The 14,948-nt window shown below is 46.2% G+C and overlaps 1 protein-coding gene; it reads left to right on the top strand.

Annotated features, from left to right (window-relative positions):
• Positions 1-14,948, top strand: part of LOC138683932 (uncharacterized) — a 106,518-nt gene that overhangs the window by 60,137 nt on the left and 31,433 nt on the right.

Below are 14,948 nucleotides of genomic sequence, written 5' to 3'. Positions count from 1 at the left end.
ATTTTAATAGTGGGAATTAAATGCTAATCTAGAAGTCTTTCTAATCTTCAGGATCTTCGATCTATGTAGATACCTTTTGATTTCCAAATTGAGCCCTTGTTATCAGTCTTTAGAATAGAAAAAAGACACCATTATAGGCTGAAATATTATTTAAAATGGTGGTTGGGAAAACACTTACAGATTTTTAAGCAACGAGGCTTAAGCATCTTGCTAGAAAAGCATCTAAGCTAGAAAAAGACAACATTGGGTTTGGACTAGATCTCTGCCAGAAGCCTTCCTTCAGTTTCCGCTTGGTTTAGCTCGCAAGCACACCTTCTGAAGGAAAGGGAGGTGGAGCGTGGAGTGTGCAGTGATTTGGTCATTAATGGTGAAAAGCACCCTTTAGACACCATCTGCAATGGGCATTTCTGTTGAGCTGAGAGGAAGTAGTGGGAAAACCAATCAAACCGCTGTACTGGGTCTGTCTGGGATGGGCTTAATGTTCTTCCCAGCAGCCCACAGGGTGCTCCGCTCTGCATTCGTGACTAAGAAGGTGCTGGTGACACACACCAGTGTTTTGGCTAATGCTGGGCTGTGCTTGCACAGCATCAAGGCTTTCTCTGCTTCTCACGCTGCCTCCCCCAGCAAGCAGTCTAGTGGTGGGAAGAGGCTGGCAGAAGGCACAGCTGGGATGGGTGACCTGAACTGGCCAAGGGGTATTCCATATCATATAACATCATGGTCCGCGGTAAAGACTGGAGGGCTGCTCTTGCCAAAGTAGCTGTTGCTCGGAGACTGGCTGGGCATCAGTCTGCTGGTAGGAGGCGGGGAATGACTGCGTTTGCATCACTTTTTTGAAAAGCCTCTTTCATATTAAATGGTCTTCATTTCAGCCCGTGAGTTTTCACGCCCCATGAGCAAGCGGCTACATGGGTGCTTAGCTGCTGGCCTGGGTCAACCCACAGCAACCACACAGCTTGTAGATGAGTGGCCTGTTTTGGTTTGGGGTTTTTTTTGTTTGTTTCCTCCTAAACTTGAAAGCCACAAGAGGATAATTAAAACTTTGATTCCAGAAAAATAACCCATCAAAAAAATTCTACTGCGTATTTCCTGGAACCACCTAGACCCTATTAAGGGACACTTTAGGGAGCACATGAATTATGAATGGCTACCAACTTATTTTCTCGGAACAACTATCTCATTTCTTTCCTTACTGCTGCATAATTTTAGCCGTTAGGTGACAAAAATCCTATTGTATTTACGTTAATTACATTGTACACTTACTGTCTTCTAACTTATCTTTACAAGGTCCCCCAAACTCTTCAAAAGTATTAATTTATTGTTCTGCATCTTGCCAGGGCAGGGATGATCTCAGCAAAGCAGAGAGCTGTGAACCGTTTCCAGTTGCCCATCATTCATTCTTCAAGCCAGAGAGTATGCCATGTAAGTTCAGCCAAAGACTTCAGTTTGGTATCTTTCACAATCAACCGGGGACGTGATACAAAAAAAGGACTCCCTGAAAGTTCCTACTTCAAAAGTTTCAAGCACAGGAGTTTCACCACGGTAGTAGAGACCCTAAAAATAATTCTGGTTGAGCTACCATGGACTGTAGAAAGGGAAAAGAGTTACCTAGTTCAAGAAATAATTTAAAGTGCATTACTCTGGAGCAGTTACATGGAAATAAAAGTAGGAGTACTCTGTCGACTACTTTGCACATCAGTGGAGTGCTGTGTGCATTTTCATGCATGCAGTAGGCCACTAAAATGTTCCCTAGGATTCTGTGGAAGCAGGCAAGGCACATTAGCTAACTTAACCCACCTTCAGTTGCCCTGCAGCAGGGTTCCCTCTTCCACTTGTGTCTTCTCAGGGAGCGCACCAGTGTCTTCTCAGGGTGTGCAAGAGTGTGCTCTAGGAAAGATGCGTAGCAGACAGACCAGCCTGGTTGGTGGTGGGGTCACAGGCTGATGCCCTCTCCCTCCTGCTGCTCCTCAGCTGTCAGTCACCCACCCCTCTGCCACTCAGCAGCACCGGGGTGTCTGGTTCTCAAAGGAATATAGGGAAGTCAAGAAGTTTCTAGCTTAAGTTATGTGTAAATTACTCGTGTGTGTGTGTGTGTGTGTGTGTGTGTATTTCTTAAGTAGAAAATATATATTGTGTGATGTGTTTAGCTGACAGGGTATTTCATAGGCACTTGCATGCTACCATGAAAAGCCGTGTAGGCACCCATTTTCCAGCTCTGCTGTGATTGATGCGACGCAAATTAAACGGAATTAATATTTGCCGTTCACCAGAAGAATCTCAACATTTCCGTTTTCCCTGTGAAAGCAGCAGCAACAACGTTTGGCTTCTCTTTCTTCACCTTCTTTACTCCAAGTAAAGCCAACAGATGCCCTCAAAGTGCTGCCATTGGCAAGCACGTCTCTATTAAAACCAGGGATGCTAAACTGGTAATAATGATGTTCAGAAAAGTTATAGTGTGAAATTTAAAAACGCCTTTTTTTTTTTTCTTAGTGAGAATGACAACAATTTACTTTGGAATTAATACAAACTTCTTATTTTTATGGGTTGCAAAACACTGTTTCCCTTGCTGCGTACAAGAGGCTTCTGTGGTGCTTTTTCCTATTTTTTGTCACACAGGAATTTTCTTTGTGTTTCACATTAATGACTGATCTTGGTCCAAGTTAAAACCCAGGACTGGCTCAGCGACGCTGTGCTGCTTTACGCCGCATGTGACCTTGAAACTGCGAAACAGTGGCTCAGAGAAGCAGATGTGCGGGGAGGAGCAATACGTGCCTTAATGAGAATGGCAATCTTCCTTGTGCTCCTAATGGTTTTAGCTTTCCAATGATCAAACGACACTGATTTTCCTTCTCTCTTCCCCTCGTGTCGAGACTGTTTTCGGTGACTCGCGGCGAGCTAACTGCTAAGCCATAGCATCAGCAGAATTCCTTCTTCCAGCACAGGCAAGGGGACCCATTCGGTTTGTTGAGGGTTTTACTCCCTCTATTGCTGCTGCCGCTGCTTTTTTTTTTGGTGGCGTTACATGTAAGTGCCTCTAACCCAGTGGTTGCTGGCCAGCTGCAGCAAAGCAAACCAAACAGTACGTGTTCAGTACTGCTGTGCTCCCCGGGCTCAGAACTGGCGCTGGGGCTGTGGCGGCAGCGCCCTGCATTATTCAACCTTAGGCACCCTTAGACTCGCGCATATTGGTAATTCCTTTGGTTGGCCTTTCTTCGTGGTCTCCATGGCAACTGTTTCCATTGCCATCAGCACCTCTGGGGCCCAGCCTCGCTCACATGCGTCTCAGCTGCTCCCCTCCTAACACAGCAATTAACAGCTGTGGTGCCGCTGTACCTAGATGCCTCGTGCGCTCGGTGTTGTTCGTCTCTGAGACAGATGTCTTCGTGGTGGCCCTGGCTAGCGCTGGCTGCCTCGCTGCCTTCCGTGGCCTCCTCCTCTGGGGAGGCCACTGGGGAAGCTCGGTCTCTGCCGCCCGTCCCGCTCCGGACTGAAGTGCCTGTGGATGCTGGCTACGGCCGCAGCCTTTGCAGCGTTTGTCTGCCAGCTCCGCTCCCACGCTTCCCGCAGCTTTCACTGGAGGTGAGCAAGGAGAGGCGTTGCGGAGGCCCCTGGCAGGAGCGCAGCCCCACTGGCACCGGTTTGAGTGAGTAAGCCCAAACGCAGAAGTTTAGCCTCCCAGTCCCCAGGTTTCCCACCACAGACAATGCGTGGTATAGCTTGTTCACAGCCCCACGTTGTAAAATACCCTCCAAGGCTATGATCGTGGAGGGAAGTGCGGTTTTTAAATGCTTAAGTACAAGAATCTCTGCATAACATCCCACGCTGGCCGCTGGAAGTGCTGGAAGCACTTCCCCACCACACTGCCCTGTAAAAAGAAGTTTTTAAGAAGAGGCCGACTGAAAAGAGAAGTACAACATTTTGAAATCCTAAATTCTGTAATTTTATTTTAGCAAAGACTATTGGTCAGATTAAATGTATGAAGAATAAAGCTTTCACAAGGTTCCGTGAGATGGTTACTAAGAAAATCAGAAATTCTAAATTAGTCTCTGCCATTTGATCTTCAGTATGATGGTCTCTTGGTGTTCAGCTGCAATTTCACAGGAAGGTGGAGCATTGTTTGTTTTAAAGCAGACTCCAAAGTAGCCTGGAAAGGTTTCTTCTCGCCTCCTCCCCACCCCCCCACCCCCCCAGATTTATTGCATCGATTATAAATTTCAAGTTTGGCTTGGATTATTTATTTTAGAATGTCTGCTGGACTGGAAAGTATACAGTGGGACACTACTTGAGAACTAAATTAAAACGCAAGTTTTTGTGCAAAAATTATCACATCCTCTTTTTCACTCCTATGCTAAACAGACAAGCAGTTGGATCACAGATGAAAATTGGTTTTATCACTTCTTCAAATTAAAAAAAAAAAGGCATTTTTTTCTGTTTGGGTGGAGTTTTTTTGTTTTTTTCTTTTTCTTTTGTCCTCTTAATACAGCTGTGGAGGATCGATGCTAAATCTTGAGAATGTTACCTTAAGGAGGAATGCACACGTGCCCCAGCTCTGGTTGAGAAACCTGCATGTAATACTGTTTCCTCCCAAAGCCTTTTCTTGTGCCATTGAGCTCACGAGTATCTGATGCTTTACATTCTGAAGAGGATGGAGAATCATCCTAATAAAACTCCCCTTTTAATTTTTACCCACCCTGTAACAGTATTCACTGAAGGCGGTGTTACTTTATGCTTTTTAGTAATGAGGACTGCAAATTGGTAATGTCGCTTAGAGCCTAGGAGAAGTCGGTGGAAGATGCTGTGCGGTCCCCACAGGCCACAAATGCTGCTGCACTAGCTCTGCGCCCTGCCTTTCCTTTTCCTCCGTTCCCAGATAAAAGCAAATGCAGTCTTTAGCCTGCAAGAGCTCTGACTGCTGAATGCTGCAGTGCCCAGCAAACGGTTACTCAAAAAACCAAGAGGCAGCGTCTCAAAACCAGACAGGTTGGAGAATTGCATTAACAGCAAATGAAACTGCCCCGAGAAAAAATGTATCCGCTCTACAGGGCAAGGTAAATTTAGACAAACGGGGCTGGACAAAAGAGCCAGTCTAGATGCAGCAGAGGAAAGGCAGGTAGAAATAGCCAGCTCAGGACTCCGTGCAGCCCCAGCCTGACTCCCACTAGTCCTTCTTTTAACGCGGTTTCCGTACGCTTCCCTGGGGCCCCTTGGCTGCTTCCCAAGGAATCGCCGTTGCAGTGCACCGTCCTTGAGGCTGCACCTCACTGGCAGGCCGAGAGCGGCTGGGTCCAGGGGCTGGCTGCTTGCGGTCGCAGCCTCCTGGGCCAGAAATTAGTCTTCTCCTCCAAACTAAGTCGCATGCCATTTCTCTAGGGGCAGGAGTCTCTGGAACACTCCTGGCCTGGGCGGGCAGCATTTCAGCAGGGCTGCTCCTTGGAGCAGGGCAGACCTGTGCCAGGAAAGGTCCTAGGCATTGATCAGCATGGTATCACCCCCCACCACTGTCAGTGCAGCAGTGTAGACACAGCCCCAAAGGACACCGAAGTATAGGACGGATGTGGCTGGCATGACAACCAAAGCTAGTCCCTGAAGTAAAAATGTTACAACCCTGGCGTGCATGCTGTCTAGCATCGTGTGTCAGAGCAAGTGATACGGGGCCTTGCACTCCTTGCAGTGCAAAGAATGAACTGCTGCCACCTTTCTCAGCGTTTGCTCATAACTCCTGGAAAATGTTTTCTCTCCACGTGACTTCCCTGATTTTCTAAAGTGCTACTTTAGTTCTACACCTTTTGCTCTTCTTCCCAGCAAAACTGTTGGTTTATCAAGAATCAGGAAGTATTAGGAAGATTTATTTTGTACGGGTTTTTTCTTAAGAAAAGATAGATTCCAGTGAAAACTCTGTAGGCCTCAGCTTAGAGACTTAAACTTTGTGTATAGCCACACCGTTTAATGCCCTTGCCAGACATGAAAGATCACATTTATCTGTTGTGGTACACGTGGACTCATGTGGCAGGGTCTGAATCAAATTTAGACTTTTCCTGCATTACAGTGTGATGGGGTCCAGTGTTGCAGTTTGCTGCTCTTCTGTATTTACAGAGTACATTATAATAAATGCCTGGTGGTGGAACGACTGAGAGTCACTGATCAGATTCAATTACCATTGACTGAAGCAAAGAGAAATGGAAAAAATTGGCTAGGGATGTTTATCACCACTAGAGCTTGCACAGCGTGGTCAAGAGAAGTGCAATGCATTCCCGGTTAGCATGGGGTTGATTTAACAGCACGACACCTGGCTGCTTTGCTTTTCATGCTCTCGCAGTCTGCTTTCCGTTACAGGAATGCAGTACATACCCGGCGTGAGAGCACTGCAAAGACGATTTTTGTGAAGGCAGCTGATGCTGTAGCTTCCTTGTGGAACCAGCAGGACAAACCTGCGGCTGGAGTCAGTGGGCCTGCAATAGTGGGTACCTGTGGTCTAGCTACTTTGGAATGTATTTGTGCTAATTTCTGCTTTCTGACTGGATCAGTGTTTCTCTTGGTGGCTGGCTAACACGCAGTGGAAGGGCTTGTGACACAAAACATTTAAGTCAGCATATGAACTTGTCGTTTTCACGGAAGATTTTTTTGAAATGTACATACTAAGCTATGTGAGGAGCAAATGGTGAAACAAAAAAGCCCTAACCTTCTGTAAGTTAGAGTTATAGAAGTGTGTTGCAAAGTTCAGATCTGTCTTTCATTTCACCCAGTCTGGGCCTGAAAAGTCCATCTGGCCCATTCTTCAGGAAGAGGGATGAAGCATCACCGCCTTTTGAGGACCAGTAGGTTGATGGGGAGGTTCCCATGCAAAATGGCCATGAGATCTGCTGTTAAAATGCTTTTTTGTCAAAAAAACCCCAACCAACCAAACCAACCCAAACCCAAACAAACTCTCTGTCATGTCTGGCCATGATACAATTGTAAAATATTTCCAAGAAGAAAGGATAACGTGAAGTTTAATGGAAAAAAAGAAGAATAAAATTCCTGAGATGTTGATCCTTTCCCAGTTCTAAACAGTTGTTCTGAAAATAGTGCAGGCAGGTATGGTATATCAGAAATCATTGCTTGCAGGTGTGACTGAACATACAGTTTTAAAATCCTTCTCTGTTAAGGCTGAACTTTCTGTAGTTCTTTTGTGGTCCCGAATGCTCTCTTGCATGAATCAGGTATTCAGATCTCAAAAAATCCAGAAAGATCACCCAGAAAGCTCATCCTCAAAATCACGCAATGTATTTTTTATAGAAGCATTTCCCAAAATATGTCCAGTGCTAAAGATACCAAACGGATCCAATTTCCGATGTGCCCCAAAGGTACGCAGAAAAAAAGGCTTGGATAGTGATGTGTTAGCATCGTCTCCAGTCACCAGGTACTAAGCTTAGATTCTCAGGCAAGTGAAAACCAGCAGGTACCGCATCTTGCCTGCTCACACATCGTGCTTGATTTAGGTTGTAATTTAGTCTGGATTTAGTGGTGCTTTCCTGTGCTGTTTGTTTCACCGTTATAATACTAGATCTCTTGTTTAAGGTAGAACATTTTATCCCCTGTTGATACCGATGCCTTTGTGTTTTCTTGCACCCCTCTGTACTCTGTGTCTCACCTATTTTGAATTACTGTGGTTGCAAACCACAACCAATTTACAGCAGCAGGAGTGTAATTAAAAATAATAGCCATAGCAGCTGTATTGAAAAAACAGTCTTTCCCTGTACCAGTTAATGACAGATCTTGCGCTAATCTGAATGCAAAACATGCTCTTTTAAAGGCTTTTTCCAATATGAAAGGGAATGGAAACCCATTAATAACTATATTCTACTGCAAGGTTTTGAAAAATGAAGAAAGGCCTCCCCCCTCCTGCCTCCTGGAAATTGCATCCCTGATGCCTGGGAATCTGTAAATGCAGATGATTTATACCACTGGCAGCCTCCAGGTCCCCGAGAAACAGCAGTGGAAAGCTTCACAAGAAAGTCTCCAGGGGTTCAGGCACAGTCATCTACTGTGGAAGAACTGGACGGAAGGATATTTACTGTGCAGTGTTTCTCAGACCATGGTAAATAGAAAGTTCAGGAATGAAAGGAAAGAAGGTATGAGTAGAAAGTGGGGAAAGGCTATCAATTCAAGGTGAAATATTCCTGTTGTCCTCAAAATCCCTACTTGAGGAAGACCAGGGCTGCAGAGGCGGTGTTAGCCCAAATTATGTTGACCTCCCTGAGGTTAATAAAAAGAAATCCTGAAATGCTTCGAGGAGCTGAAAAGGAGGCCTAAAATTTTTTACATTTTTCAACACTTTTCCTGCAGAAAATACTTTCCTCTTCTGCTTGAAACTGAAACTTTCTGCAGGTATATGTGGATTTCGGTTGACATGTACTAGAAATACGTGCCTTGACGAAATGGAATATTTTGACATTTTTATTCGTAAAGATCCTCACATTTTTATTATTATATACAAAGTCAATTTTGGAATGAAACATAATAATTATTTAAATTAACCAGAAATGGTTGTTTTGGAAATTTGCTTTCTGGGTGGACAGAAAACATGTAGATGATTCTGTGCTACTACAGTTTTCCCCGTAGCTAGATGGGAAAAAGTGAAAATAGAAACAAAACCATTGAGATAAGCACACCACTAGTATTAAGTCCTTCCCCGGGGGTGCTACTGTGTCATTTACTTTTGGTTTGAATATTGCTTGGAAGTGGAGTGTACTGATTCATGCTGTCAGCAGAATTTTAGGTTTGTCGGTAAGGATTTATGAGAGGCTACTAAGAGCAATTTTGGACACCCTTTTAGTCAGTCATCCATTAAAGGAAGACAGAGCCATTCACACAATCACTTTGGCAGTCACTCACACGGGGTGCAAAAACCCTGCGTATGGGAATGGTGGTTTGCCACATCTGCTTTTCAGCAGGCTGAAGGACAGTGTGCATGAAAACAAACCCCAGGCTCCTTTTGTACGTGTACAGCGTGCTGTGGAGGTTTTGTTGTTTGCTCCACAGGCAACGCTGAGCTCAAGTTCTTCGTTCAGGCAAGGCACAAGCTGTCTTTCTTATGTTGGGCTCTTCAATTTAGTTTTTAAACCTAGCACAATAAATACTCAAGCAAAAATTAACTTCCTTGGTAATCTGGGGAAAGGGAGACAGTTCTGGAAGGATCTTTTGTAAAAGCAAAACCTTCTGTCCACATGAGGTGAACTTTCATTGAGGGGGTCTGGCTGAAAGTTTTAAATCTGAAAAGGTTCACGCTCATGCTCTCCGTGCCACTTCCGTAAATTAACTCTCAGATGCAGCACAGTCTTAAAGCTCTGCCTTAGCAGGGGGGGTTAACAGTGAAGTTATGCCAATAGTCGCCATGTCGCAGCTGCCAGTCTCAGTACCGTCACCATATGTTGCCTTTCTAGGAAGAAAATCTTGAGGGGGCAGGCTGGGGCACTCGGATTTCAGGGCAGGAAGGAAGGTGGGGTGGAGGAGCTGAGCCGTGTAGGCAGGTGGTCTTCAGAGAGGGCTGTGCTGGGTGGGGGGCGGCCTTCAGTGTAACTCATGAAAACGTAAGAGAGAGGCAAAACAGGGGTGGTAAGGAAGTGGAAGTGGAGGATGGTCCAAAGAGACCATTGGCATTGCATCACAGATGCTGCTCCACTGTTACCTCTGTACAGCCACAGTTGCCAGCACTGAAAATCTTGTAGCTCTGCTCACATCTGCCTCCCCTGCCTGCCCTTTCGCATTGCAGCCGCTCACAGCAGAGTGTCTCTGTGGGCTTGCAGGGTACGGAAGCAGCAAAACGTGGAGGACAGTCTCAAACCATGGACTGAAACAGTAGATTTTTTCGCCTTCCCATTTCTTTCTCCCACGGGGCACATATGCCATATTCTCACAAACTGACCGTACAAAAGCCAACACAAAACTCCAGAGAAACCCCCCTGCCTTTATTTCCCCGCCACTACAACATAGGTCTCCTGCTATTTCTGTGTTGTCTGTGATGAAGCAGGAACTTGTGAAAGCTGTGCGTTTTCCCACAGAACATTTTGTGGATCTGTGCAGGGAGAAGAAGATGCGGCCGCAGTGTCATGCTGGTCTGGCAGCCCTTCCCGGCCCGGCGTCGCCCGGTCTGTCTGTCCTGCGGGTACCGCTCTCCTGCTGCGGTGCCTAGTGCTTTATCTGCTCCCGTTCTAAAGGAGGTCAGAAACCAATCTGTCAACTCTTTCCTTCTCTAACAAACCCTCTGTTGGCAAAATCTTGCCTAATCTTCCAGCTGTAGTTGACCAGAGTTCGATTTCCTCCTCCCACTAGGTGTATTTATACCCTTTCAGCAGCTCCTGTTTCTCACCTGCAAAGAAGCAGCTGTGTGTGAAAACCCTTTGGAGACTTTGGGGCAGATAAAAACTTCTAAAACTCCTTGTGTAGGGTGCAGAGTGACCCCACATGTGTTGCTGTGCTCCATCCACAACGCTAAGTTCTTTCACTGAATTTTTAGCCACGTGATTCACCACCCTCTTCAGCACCTTTTGTTCCCCCATATCACAGCCTCCCTCCCCAGGTACACGTGACACTGCTAGGTGATTGTAGACAACCAGTAAGGTAACTTACTTGTGTGCATGTTGTCCTGCGTTAGTTATACAGCTTTAGTAATATCAGTACTGAGTGTCCCACTCTATGATGGCTCTAATGGTGTATAGATACTTACATCAATGTAATTTACTGACTGGGAAATGGACACAACCAAACCAGATCATCAGGAGCCCACCCTAGTCAGTGTCTTGCTAGTCGCTTTTCTTCAGCAGAAGATCTTACCCCACTCTAAGATAGTTGCGTCGGTCCATCTCTGTGTAGGTCAAGTCTCAAAAAAAAAGGTATCCTAGAAAAACAAATGAGTGAGCCTGGTGTAATGAGAATACTTCCATCTCAAAAGTTCCTGTAGGTACGTGCACTTGTATTGGGTCTGGCTGGAATGAAGTTAACTTTCCGCACAGCAGCACTCATGGTGCTGTGCTGTGTATTTCTATGGAACAGTGTTGATACACCAATGTTTTGGCTACTGCTGAGCAGTGCTCCCACAGGATCAAGTCTGCCTCTCCAACCAGCCCCACCACCACCCCCCCAGCCCGCCCCCCAAGGCCAGTAGGGTGGAGGCAGGCAAGAGGTTGGGAGGGGACATAGCCAGGACAGCTGACCAAAGAGGTATTACATACCATATGACTTCATGCTGAGCTATAAAAGCCAAGAGAAAGGAGGAGATCGCGGGGGGGGGGGGGGGCAGGCATTCCTTATTAAAGCATTTGTCTTCTGAAGCAACTGCTACACGTACTGAGGCCCTGCTTCCCAGAAAGTGGCTGGACATCACCTGCTGATGGGAAGTAGAGAGTAAATCTTTCGTTTTCCTTTGTTTGCACGTGCGACCTTTGCTCTTCTTTATTAAACTGCCTTTATCTCAGAGACCCAGGAGGTTTCAATCTTATTTTCTCCCTCCTGTCCTGCTGAGGAGGGGAGTGACAGAGCAGCTTGGTGGGCACCTGGCAGCCAGCCAAGGTCAGCCCACCACAGCACTGAATTTCCTTTCAGCTGGCGCAAGTCTTTTTCTTTCTCGTCCTGAAGTAGAAGGCATCAGCAAGGCTGTTCTGCACTGCTGGGAAAGCCTGACACGTCAGCAGGGATTTCTGACAGCAGAGCAGAACGTTCACAGACAGTGGTGGTGAAGTAAGCAATGCCAACAGGTCGAAATCATTAGCACCTTCGAATCATTGTGCATCTTTGAAAGCAAAGCCTGCTTCGGGTGATTCCTTTCCAACTACTTCTTAAGTGGCAAAGCATGTTCTTAAAGCACCTGGGAGAGGGCAGATGTTCCTTCAGGCTGTGGTAATGCCCACGTGGAAAGATTAAGGCCTGCAGTAAAGCAGACAGAGCTGTAAAGATTGCGTAACTACACAATAGCAAAGGCATGAAGCGAACACTGCCCTTCGCTGGGTGGAATGCTGCAAGGAGGCTAAACTCTGTTCTGCGTTACACCTGGAGCAGCTGTTTAGCCAGCTGAAAAGTAGGTGTGAAGAACTGTTCTAATTTACGATAGAAGAGAAAAGAGTGAGAAATCAAGTGCAATCTTAAGGGTATAACTTTGGGTGCTCAGAGGCCACGGTGGTGCAATTTATGAACTCGGATTAAGGCTCGGCGGCAGCAGCCTCTGAGCTCCATCTGGGCGATAAATGCAGTGTTCAACTAACTTGAATAACGACAAAAGCTGCTGCTGACAGGTATCATACGGATGTATTGATTTCCTTTTTCGTGGTTTTGTGTGTACCAACCAAAGAAGAACACTCTTTGTTGTTTATTTCCATTTCAGCAGCAAAAAGCAGTTCTGGGGGTTCTGCCCATTATTTACAGTTTATATGTGCATAGGTCTGCCAGTCATACGCCTCCTGCAGGAAATTGCTTCGTCTTGGAGGATACAGAGACCCCAGCAGCTGGGGGTGTCTTCCCAGTTAATCTCCAAAGCCACATAAAAGAAGTGAACAAGCAGCTTTGTCTTACATCAGGGCAGGAGGCAAACCTTGCCTGTGAGAATGAACTCAGTGAAGGAAGACTCCAGATCACCTCCCGTATGCCTCTGCCTCCCAGCAAGATATCAAGTGGCTGGGGCAGCCTGCTAGAGAGAACTTGTCTGTACCAGAGCCTGCACAGCAGCCTGAGGACACGTCGTGTCAAAACGCTCGGTACGAGTGCTATCAGTAGAGCCCTGGCAGCAGAGCGCTCGGCACAGCCTGCAGAGACTGTGCAAACACCGTGCCAGCCCCTGAGCGAAGGGGACAATCATGCTGCCTCTAGGAAAGGTGTCTGGCAGCAGCTGGACAGGCACAGGCTTGCTCGCTCCTGCAGACCGCCCCTGGGCCTCGGTGAAGCTTGTGGGTCTGGCATCTGCAGACAGGAGCCTGCTAAACTGGTGACCACTGCTAAGCACAAATGCAGGCATCACCTCCACTGTATTTTGCTCTCCGGGCTGGCAGCTGCTCCAGACTGGCTTCAGCAAATGCCTTGATCTTGGATAGGATGATTTTTAAAGTTTTTTTACGGACGAAGGGAAAGAGGGAGGAATGGAGAAGAGAAATAGAATACCTTCCAAAAACCAGGAGTGATCAAGTAACTTCTCAGCTGCCCAACTTTTAAAATGTGGCTGGTCTGCCCCTCCTGAGTAAATGGCCATGCTCACACAGATGCAGAATGACTTGCTAGAAACAGAAGAATTTATTCCTCGTCCTCACAGAGACAGCCAAAATAGCTTTGCTATTTCTCTTGTGAAGTTTGCATCTCTAAGTGTTCAGGAAAAATCTGTTCAGCAAAACCACAGTTTGATTTTAGTTAACCTTAGCTGTGTTGTGTGGTGGAAAACCAGTTACCTGCTTACTTTTTGCTAAATCTGGAACTTTCGCCCACAAAAGTAAGTTCTCCCACAAGTAGCAAACAGAACCTTTTTTCTCCCCTAGGAGAAGTCCTTTAAGCTTGTGTATTTGGGAGCGCTAGAGTGGACGAAACCTGATTTATCATGGGTTTGTATCTTGTGGTTAGTCAACGTTAGTTGTGGCTAGGAGACCAGGAAAGTTCAAGTTCCACTTGAAGCTTTTCCTGTGTTTGAAGCTTTTAAAAGATGGCTTCTCTCCCACACAGTTTGAAGGCTGTGTACTTGTGGATGGGGGTGCACTGTAAGTGATCGGCAACGTGGCAGCAGTCAGCCACAGCTCCTCCTTCATTCAGCTCTGCCTGTGCAGTAAGCACAGCTCCGTTGCATGGGATGCTGATTCTTGCCCCAGTGTGGTACGAGGTGCAGGTTGTGCCTGAAATATCCCCTGGATGCATGCCCACGAAAAACCCCAGAGGAACAGTGAATCAGTCTACCGAGCGTTAGTGCTGTCCCAAAGAACCACAGAGGTTGTGGATAAATTTGGAAACCATCTGCCTGCCCAAAATAATGTTCCCCTCCCTTCTGGTGCTAGCATTGCACAGCAGATGCTAGCCATGCTGTTCCACCAGTCAGGGAAATGCGTAATTGCCAAGAAGTCGTGTTCCTTTCGTGGGACAGGGTCCTGTATGTCCTGCAAAAGGAGTTTGTATTTGGCACTCAGAGGCTAGCAAATGAAAATCAATCTTGTATTGCTCAATACCAGACAAATCCATGCTCTCACAAGCTGCATGGTTAAGCCGAAGCCAATGCATGGGTATTTTATTCTTCTGCAGCGTGGTGTCTGCTGTCAAATTACCTGCACTTGGCCGAATTCAGGCTTCATTCAAAGTTGAAGCTTCTTCGCCATTGAAGCTGATAGCAGGCTTTCCGTTGGCTCTGGTTGGCCTTAGACAAAAGACCTTGCAAAGGAAACATACGCAGCTTATGGGCTAAAGCTGGGAAGTGATGCAGTAGACAAGGCACCAGGTGTGTATGAGTATTTGTGGTCCCCGTGATTCACAGTAATTCACAGCAGTCACATTCCCTTGTGTTTACTTTATTGATGTTTGAAACTAAAGTAATTGTGGGTAACAACAAACATTTGCTTTTGCAATGGCAGCAGCTGATGAAATGTGATGGCATTTTATTAAGAATTCAGTCAGCGAGATTGTTTTGATTTGTTGTGTGAAATCCATTAACTGAAATGAGAGCTGCAGTATCTCACAGGTTCAGGAATACTGTTGTGCTTCTTTTTAGCAGGTTTGGGGGTTTTCTGTTTTGTGGTGGGTTTTGGGGTTGGTTTTTTTTTTGCTTATATTAACAGAAGTTGGTATATGGATGCCAGGAAAGGGATCTTGCTGCAATATGCAATGTATTGGGCGAAGGGAGCATGCTTCAACCTGCAGTCAGTGCATTGCAATGTGTTTACGAATGGTCGATATCTCGGGCCATTTTGTCTCAAAGGATGAGTGCAATGTCAATTATTTTGGAAGAATGTGTG

This window comes from Haliaeetus albicilla, chromosome Z (assembly GCF_947461875.1).
Source record: "Haliaeetus albicilla chromosome Z, bHalAlb1.1, whole genome shotgun sequence".
NCBI lineage: Eukaryota > Metazoa > Chordata > Aves > Accipitriformes > Accipitridae > Haliaeetus > Haliaeetus albicilla.
Note: the sequence above shows the minus strand (reverse complement) of the source record. Positions and strands in the feature narration are given on the sequence as shown.